Raw genomic sequence first — 9,410 nt, forward strand, 5'->3', positions numbered from 1 at the left:
AAATCACTCACAAAACTTCAAAAACAATCCAAAATTATATCCATATCCAAACACAAATCCAAATTTTAAATATCATTTTCACTTTAAAAAAAATTTCCAATTTTACAATTCTTTTGTACAAACGCCCACTCTACTGGATAAATCTGGTGTTACACTTTTGGTTTGCTTCTAGCCTCTACTAGCGCGTCTCTCTCTCTCCCTTCATCTCTCTATCTCTATCTTTCTCTCTCTTTGAAGAACAAAACTCATCCGAGCTAAGATCTTATGCCTACCAAATGTGCTACTTTTTCTATTTCTATATCTACATGCTCTCTCTCTCTCTCTCTCTGTCCGACGAGCGCGAGCTCATCTGAGCTACATTGGAACAAAATCCACCTGGTTCTTGCGAAGATTTCATAGTGTACTCGTGATTCCGCGTATGTTTCTCTTCTCGATTTTTCACAATTTTGAGCTGGGTTGGGTGTGGCCATCCCCTTTAATAGGCTGAATGCACTACTCTCTTGGTCTCAACATCATTTAGTTTGCAAAATCTAAGCTGCTACCTAGATATATTTTCCTCTTTCTTGGCTTTCTCATGTTTTTTAGAACTTTAGATTCTAATGATTTCTAGAATAAAATTTTGGAACAAGACTGAAATTCGTTAGAAAATAGGGGTATGGCTTGATTAATGAAGATTAGAAATGAAAGTAGTGCTAGCCGTGAAAGTAAGATACAGAAGCAGTAGCTGGAGAGACCTGCTATTTTAAACAAAATATTAACAGTGTAACTGTGTGTGTATTTAGAAGTCGAGTTGAATCTAGTGGGTTCGGATGGACCTGCTACCTAACACTTGCATCTTCCCCTGGAGGTTATAGTGATGTTGAATCAACTTTGTAAACATTAATGTCTAATGTTCGGTTCTGGTCTTTGCAGGTTCTGAGTGGAGTGGCAATGATGTCGTTTAAAGCTGCAAGGGTTCCCAACGACAAAGAACATCCTTATGGTCACTCTTGATTTATATCTACAGTTTACTCTTTTGATCTTACATCACTTGGTCTTGCATGATTTTACCTTTTAATTTTGTGTTTGCATTTACTTGAGTATGGGCGTAATAATACCAACATACTATTAGATTAAGTTAAGGGCGGGCAGGGTTTGTTCCCATGAGTGATTTGGTAAAATTTAATCAATACAGAATATTGTAGAGCCAAGGTATGAATCTTATTTACTTGTAAATGAGCATGAATCTTATCATTGTCGGCTCCTTAAACTTTACAACTTAGCGAAAGGCAGAATGCCCTAGAAACATGTACTCCCTCCGTTCGTATTTTATTTGACACACGTTTGATCGGGTGCAGAGTTTAAATATGTACATTCAACTCATGTATTATATTACTAGTAGTAGGAGTGATATTAAAGTGATGGTTGAAAAGTTAGTTTGATAGAAAACATAAGTCTATATCAATAGTTAATAAAATTGAATGTGACCATGACATATCCAGGTTGAACTAGCTATACAAATCTTGGTGCAGCCCTATGACAAATCCAGGTTGAACTTCTGAAACAATAGAAAAAGAAAAAGGAAATATTTGTTGATTCTTTCTTTGTGTACTGCTTTCTCATCACGTGTCTTGGAAAAATATTTGTCTATTGTTTCTGATAATTTGGAATCCCAATTTCATGTTCTCGTTGGTGTAGCCACTAATAACAGATGAGGTACTTGCATTTCGTTGCATATCTCTTCTTCTGCTCTGTGTTAACATCTTGTATCATTGTCATTAATTTTCCGTAAGTCTTTTGTTTCCTCTTCTCTTGTGGTGTATGTGACATCATCTAGTATTATTGACTTCCTTATTTTCAGAGGGTACATATAACTGGTGAATTTACATTCTTATAGGTCATATGTAAACAAGAACATTGGGGGCACTAGCTACACTATGCAGTTCATCTGAAATGACTGGATATCTAGGTTTGATAACTGGTTGGGAGTGACCTTGTTTTAATTAGAGGACTGGCAAACTTGAATAGCACATATCCCAACTAGAGGCGACTTTTCGCCATTCAAGCTATGTGATTGGCATACGCTCAGGGCACAAAACGTCATGCTGCCAAATTGACAGGCAGCTATTCTGTTATTTGATTGAGAATATTTGTCCTTTTTGATTATGAAGAATCAAAAGTTTATGGCTTACAGTAGTATGTTTTTATGAAAAAATATATAGTTACATCTACTTCCAACTTAAGTCTACTTCACCCTGTCGGTTTCCCCAAAGTTTATGATTTGGTAAATATGTGAATAATTCACTACATTCAATTCTACTTGAGTTGCACTTTTACTTCTCTTATTGTTCTTCATTTTAGTTATACCTTTACTCTGGTGCTTGTAAAGGTACCCTCTCAATGGTCCTTATGGCAGTAAGCAATAAACTTGGTGTTAAAGTGCTCAACAGACCAAATTATGATTGCAGTCATTGTATGACATTGAGCTACTTCTTCATACTCTCTATCCCAATTTGTGATACATAATTTCGATGGAAATTCAAATAACTTCTCTGTGTATTATGGTTTTCGTAAACAAGTTAACTAGCCTTTCAATTTTAAGAATGTGTTGATTATAGTGCTGTTATTCTAATCTAAAACATCCTCTCATATCCTCTAAGTCCTTGCTTGGATTCAAAACAATGGATCTTTTAGGGTTATCATTATATGAATCTCCATGCAAACTCATTAATTCATTGTCTGATAGAACACAATCTTCTTCTTGAGTCTGACTAGGAAACTCTGCTAGCATATTTGAGACAAACCCAGACTCAATATATTTCCCAGTTCCACAAATCTGTTTATCTTTGTTTTATCCTTTGACACTAGCTAACTCTGTAATAGAATTATTGGTTTTATCTAAAATCATGTCATCTTCTTCTTCAGGATAGTCAGAGTCATGGAATGACTCACAATCTTCACTTGTAGCATCACTATCGTTATCTCCCTCTACTATATTCACATCTACGAAGCCTTCTTCGTCATGAAGTTGCCCTCTAAATCAGTCACATCATAGCTCCATTGGTCCTCATTTGTGCGCTCAACAAATATCTCAACCTCTCTATTCACAGGTATTTCGCATACAAGGTTATATATATCTGAATTATTTTTTAACAATCTTATACTTGTCTCGAAATGAGGTCCAAACTTGAACAAAAATTTTACTTTTCTATCATCAACATGCAACTTCTTCGTACATTGTCTCATCTGGATAATAGAGTTTTTATCTCTCTTACAGTAGTCATAATAATCTATTTGTCCACCAACATAATCCATCTCAGGCTCAAATATCCACCAAACCATATAGTGCAGCTTAATTGTGTACATATCATGATCTTCACCTTCATCTGCAAAGAGATTTTAAAAAGAAATATATTGGTTTCATTAAAATAAAGTAAATGTAAATTTTAGAAAATGAGAATCTATTAGTTCACCTGGTAGGCACCATGCATGTCTTTTTTTATATTAAATAAATTCCTATAATTTGATGTCATTATTCTGATTAGTAGTAGTTTCAATAAAGAAATTTCTAAAGACTTTCTATTTACCTTCAGTTTATTGTTCACGTCTCTAGGGAAAACTCATTTTCCATCTCCCTTTAATTTAGCAGAAAATGAAAAAGAAGAGGACCAGAAGGAAATTATGAAGATACCATGAGTTTGGTAAGGAGACAACTCAAAAAATTGCAGAGACAGATAGGGAAATGGTCATTTGTACACAACGACCATTTAAAAAAGAGAGCACTGATAATAAGGAGGAGAAACTGGAAATCAGTAATCTGTTCATTCACACAAACATAATAAGGAGAAACAATTTGGGTAGAGGAATTGAAAAGAAAGTGGCAGCAATCGAGGTCGAATTATTCAAGATAAACTGGACATGTGCAGATTCTAAGATACAATTGAGAGCATTGAATATATGTGGTGTTTTTGGCAATGCATCAAAGATGTTTTAGTGAAACTTTTTCAATTTCTAATAGAAATTGAATACCATTTTGTGTTAGCATACAGTTCCTTAAAGTGTATGAAACTAAGTTCATAATTTGCACATCATCAAGCCAATAATTCCAAGTATTTCAGTATGTATGCTGTGATACTTTGCTTTGATTGTCCCATGAAATCTTTAACTAATTAACTCAAAGAATACTCACATGATGGGGTGGATTGTAACCCACTTTTAGAACGCAATTCCATCGTCGCTTCCGGATCAAATAGATCAAGGACTTCTTTGTAATGAAGAAGCGTCCAAATTTATTTATTTTTTTATAACCGTGGTGTCCGGGCCAATTTGCGCGCACCTTCGGGATACCTGTCACCTCCCACCAGCAACGTGTATCGGGTAATTCTATCCACCAAGACTTGGATAGATGAGAAGAAATCACCTAGTATTTGCCTCCGCTGGAATTTGAACCTGAGACCTCATGGTTTTCACCCACTTCATTGACCACTAGGCCACACCCTTGATGCTAAGCGTCCAAATATTGTAGAACTAGGGTTCAACTAGGGTGCGTGATGTCCAGGACAAGAGTTTGATTTTTCTTGAAGTTTTTATTTCTCCAAACAATAATGTTCTAAATACCTGAATTGCCCTTTTTAGCAGTGAACTCTCCGTTAAAATTTTTTAGGTCTGTTAGTTGAAGGATCAAAACTACTCACATGATATAATTGAAGGTTAGTAGTGGTAAGATGGATAACACAAGGACTAAAAGAAGAATATAGGTATAATACAGGGACTAAAAGTGTTATTTTCCCAAGTTTCAAACTTTCGCGTGTACCCATACTCTCTTCTCTAAATCATGTATAATAATATTATATTACTTTAAAATAATATAAAACTATAAATATATGTGTGTGCACCCAAACTCAAAGAGTCATATGGTGTAATGGTTAAAGGGTGCACCAAGTGAGGTCAAGGATTTTATAGCTTGTTCGGCCAAACTTCTCCAAGCCAAAAGCACTTTTTATTCAAAAAAATAACTATTTTTTTTTTTCAAAATTGTAGTGTTTGGCCAAGCTTTTAAAGAGAAAAAAGTGCTTTTGAATAGAAGCATAAGCAGTTTTGGAGAAACATAAAAAAGTAGTTTCTCTCCAAAAGCACTTTTGAGAAAAATACACTTAGAAACAGTTTTTAAAAGCTTGGCCAAACACTAATTATTGCTTAGAAGTGCTTTTCAAATAAATTAGCCAAACACAAACTGCTTCTCACCAAAAGTACTTTTGAAAGAAACACTTTTGAGAAAAAAACACTTCTTTCCTTGTCCATCTTTCGTTTTGATTAAGTACTTTTTCTTTGTTTTTATTTCTTTATTTGGTTTATTTCTTAGAATTCCGACTATTGAAATACTTCTTCTCCTTTGTTTACCCGATAAATCAGATAACGTTAAATTTGTATATGGTTCTAAGGATATGTGATACCCTTTAATACAAATCATATAGAGAGATAGAAATATGTGTATTCTTGACTATGAGAATGGGAATAGTGAGCAAAAAGACTGAATAAGATAAAGTAAAACAAGCACCAGGAGATATCTTTCAATATGAGAAATGATCTTTTGTTACAGTGTATTCGGTATCTCCTTCTGCTTACAAGGATTTTTCCCCTTTTATAATAGAGGGGTCCTACTTTATTTATAATAAAATAGAGCATATAGTGAAGGACCCATGATGAATTGTCTCTTCCTCGATTCCCGCCAAGATTCTCTCCCTTAGTGCAGTTGTAACGGCTTTTGTCTGTGAGCTCGATACTGGCTCGAACTCGTTATTGGGTCGAGCCATCGATTTTGGCTTGAGTTCGACTTTTGGGGTGGGCGTAGCGCATTTCCGACCTCGAAGCAATGCCTTGCGGATCGATTTGGTCACGGGCTCGATAAAAGTATCGAGCCGACTCCTCGATCAGCCTTCGGACTCGAGGCTCGTTTGTATTGTCTTCGAAACTCATCCCATATCCCACTCCGGTTGCTTACCATTCGAACTCGATCGAACGTAGGAAGGCCGAAATCTATTTCGGTCGTATACAGATAGTCCCCTCGTTTCTCAGGAAGGATGTGGTGAGAATCGATATGATTTTCGACGGTTCGATCGGGTTATAAGCTGACATTTTCACAAGGCTCGATCATGACGTATGTGATAGATGTCCCATCGATTTAGTCTTTCAAGGTATTTAATGCATGTTAGACAGTGGTCGGCCACCTCTGATATTGAACCGTCACGATGCAAGCCTATAAATAACCCCTCCATCTAACATTTACCACTTTTACGTCTTCATTCTTCCAAATTTTCTTACCCTTTCTCTATATTTCGCCGCTTGCAGAGCCATCTACACCAGTGTTTGGTGTCATCAACTTTTCATCTTCCTTTGCCTTTCTTTCTCTCATATCAATGGCCAAAACTTCGAAAATTATACCTTAGAAAGAGAAAGCTTCTTCTTCACTGTCGTCCGGCGACAAGGCGCAGGTGGAGCCGCCTACCCGTGAGTATGTTCCCGGCCCGTGTACTCTGAAGATCGATTTTAAGGTTGAGAATCCTTCATCTGTTCCGGGTCGATGTGAACATGTGTCGATGTACATGTGCTCGATAACGGAGGGTCATCTCGAGGCTGTGAGGAAAAACTGCAACTGGGGTTCCGAGGTTGTGTTGCAAATTCCATCCCCCGAAGAGAGTGTCATCACCCATGTGGAGGGGGTTTTAAGTGTTTACACTTACCCCTTCACGTTGGGTCCCGTCGACCCGGTGATCATTGATTTTTGCAAAAGATATCAGGTCACCCTAGTCAAATTCATCCCTCTCTATGGCGTATAGTAACTTTACTTCGCTTCTTCTCTAACAAGGCCGGGGGGCTGGATTTTTCTCTGAATCACCTCATATGATTGTATCGGCCTCAAATTTTTCTAGGACTAATCAGGCTTCATCGTCGAGCATCGAAGGCTTTGATGTCGAGAATCGACGAAGACAAGGATCGGGGTTGGATGGGCCGTTATATCCGGGTGAGGACTCGTGACCTCATTCCGGAAGAGAAGATGTCGTTCCCCGAGAAATGAAATTTTGACCGTAAGTGGTTCTCATAAGTCGTTGCTTTTCGTACATTTTTTTTTATTTTATCTGATGTCTTTCTCCGATATACAGCTGCCCCTTGGATGCCACCCCGACCTCGAGGATTGGGTTCGGAAGTTAGCCTCGACTTCCTCTTATGCCGAACGCGCTTGGCGTGATTTGGAAAAAGGTATATGGGAGGCCAAGAATCATGGTAAGGGTTACTTCTCGTGTTCTTCGAAATATTTTTTATGCTCCATTCGTTATCGATTTCCTTTCATGCAGGTATAACCAAGGATGCCGTTTTGAGGCCTTCGAGTGGTGAAAAAGGAACCAAGTCCCCGGTCCCGGAACCGGGGAAAGATAAGAAGCGAAAAGCTGTCTCTCGGTCAGAGGACCCCAAGCCCAAAACTCGAAGGGTGAGGAGGAAGGCCATCGCTCTTTCGATGGACTCGGTCCAATGACTGAGAGAAGAAGAAGAAGAAAAAGATGATGCCTCGGCTTTGGTGATCCGATCTGTGAAAGCTATCGAGGTTGCCAAAGCTTCTAAGCCGATGGCGGATGTACTGGTCAGGGTCGGTTCCGGTACCCCGAGTCTCGATCAGAGCGTCCCGAGCGATTCGATTGGGACTATGACAGTGGGTTATTTGCCTTCTCTTCCAACCTTTTCTGAGGAGGCATTAAAGGAAGCTCGAGAATTGAAGACCCCCGATATGGGCGGAGGCTCTAGTGTAGGGGACCCTTTTCGGAATTGCTTTACTGGAGTCGATGATGCCTCCGACATTGGTGACGCTTCTCTTCTCCTAGAAGAGGCCCAACGTTTCATTTCTCGGGTAATGATTTTACTGTGCTTGGTTTCTTCGTTCTTTTCCAAACTTGACTTGTGTTCTTTCCCTACTGTGTAGGCCATTAGTAGGTTTCGAGTCGACCTCAGCCAGTGTGAGGTCGAGCTTCATAAGGTCTCGGGGGAGAGAGATGCCATGCGGCTTCTTTGCAGCCAAAAGGACGAGGCTATAAAGGACCTTCAAGCAGATTTGGCTAAGGCTCGTGAAGAAGAGGCCGAACTAGATAAGCAGGTGAGCCTCGTTCTGTTAGAGTATGGGTTTGACTCAACTGTGGAAGTTAACCCTTCGTTATCTCAGCTGCAGCAAAAGGTTGAAAATATCGGGTTACTTCGGGAAGAAGTCGATCAAATCAAGGCTGAATGTAATCGGTGGAAGGAGACTATCGACCGCCTGGCTGCGGAAAAAGAAGCCATCTTGGCCAAATTATTATCGGCCGATGTTCAGTTTCGAAGCGTCAAGCAAAAGGGTTCGGCTCAGGCTAAGAGGATCGAGGAGCTTGCAACACGGCTTGCTGGAGCCAAGGCGGAGGTTGAGTGGTCGAAAGTCATGGCGGACAAGTCCATTGCCGTGTATCGGGCTGATGCCGAGGCTGCTCAGATAGAGGCACGAGAGGCGGCGGATACTGCCGACACTCGAGCACATTGGGTTGCTGAACTTGCTAAGTGTCGGTCTCGGAGGGAGACCCTCGAGGAGATACACGCTCGAGGTTTCGACATTGCTGAAGAGATAAAAAAGGCTAAAGAGCTCGAAGCTAAAGCTGAAGCCTTGGCTTCTGATGGCGATGATGATGATGGTAGCAAGAGCGGATCCGAGAACGGGGGGGATTCCGATAAAGAAGAAACCGCTCCTGAGGATGAGCAGGAAGCTTAGTCTATAATCGAGTGAGTGCTTATTCAGATTTGAAGTGATGTAGTCCTTAGGCTTATAAGTCGAGTCAATGATTTGAGCTCGAAGTAATGTAGCCTGTAGGCGTAATGGTCGAGTGAGTGCTTGCTCGAACGCGAAATGAAAGTAGCCCGTAGGCTTAGTAGTCGAGTGAATGATTCGAACTCGAAGTAATGTAGCCCGTAGGCATAATGATCGAGTCAGTGCTTGCTCGAACTCGAAATAAAATAGCCCGTGGGCTTAGTAGTCGAGTGAATGATTCGAACCCGAAGTAATATAGCCCGTAGGCATAATGGTCGAGTGAGTGCTTGCTCGAACTCAAAATGAAAGTATCCTGTAGGCTTAGTAGTCGAGTGAATGATTCGAACTTGAAGTAATGTAGCCCGTAGGCGTAATGGTCCAGTGAGTGCTTGCTCGAACTCGAAATAAAGTAGCCCGTGGGCTTAGTAGTCGAGTGAATAATTCGAACTCGAAGTGATGTAGCCCGTAGGCGTAATGGTCAAGTGAGTGCTTGCTCGAACTAGAAATAAAGTAGCATGTGGGCTTAGTAGTCGAGTGAATGATTCGAACTCGAAGTAATGTAGCCCGTAGGCGTAATGGTCGAGTGAGTGCTTTCTCGAACTCGAAATAAAGT

The 9,410-nt window shown here is 39.9% G+C and overlaps 1 long non-coding RNA gene across 3 annotated transcripts; it reads left to right on the top strand.

The window, feature by feature from the left end:
- Window positions 1–151: 151 nt before the first annotated feature.
- On the top strand, window positions 152–4,099 carry LOC107831805 (uncharacterized). Of its 3 annotated transcripts, XR_012698815.1 has the most exons (4): window positions 152–416; window positions 913–2,452; window positions 2,905–3,089; window positions 3,629–4,099. It is a non-coding gene; the product is annotated as an uncharacterized LOC107831805 (long non-coding RNA). The 3 variants fall into 3 exon arrangements; XR_001658449.2 differs by having other exon boundaries at window positions 913–3,089; window positions 3,626–4,099; XR_001658448.2 differs by having other exon boundaries at window positions 153–416; window positions 913–3,089.
- Window positions 4,100–9,410: the final 5,311 nt, after the last annotated feature.

The sequence above is a fragment of the Nicotiana tabacum genome, chromosome 14, assembly GCF_000715075.1.
Source record: "Nicotiana tabacum cultivar K326 chromosome 14, ASM71507v2, whole genome shotgun sequence".
NCBI classification, from domain to species: Eukaryota; Viridiplantae; Streptophyta; class Magnoliopsida; order Solanales; family Solanaceae; genus Nicotiana; species Nicotiana tabacum.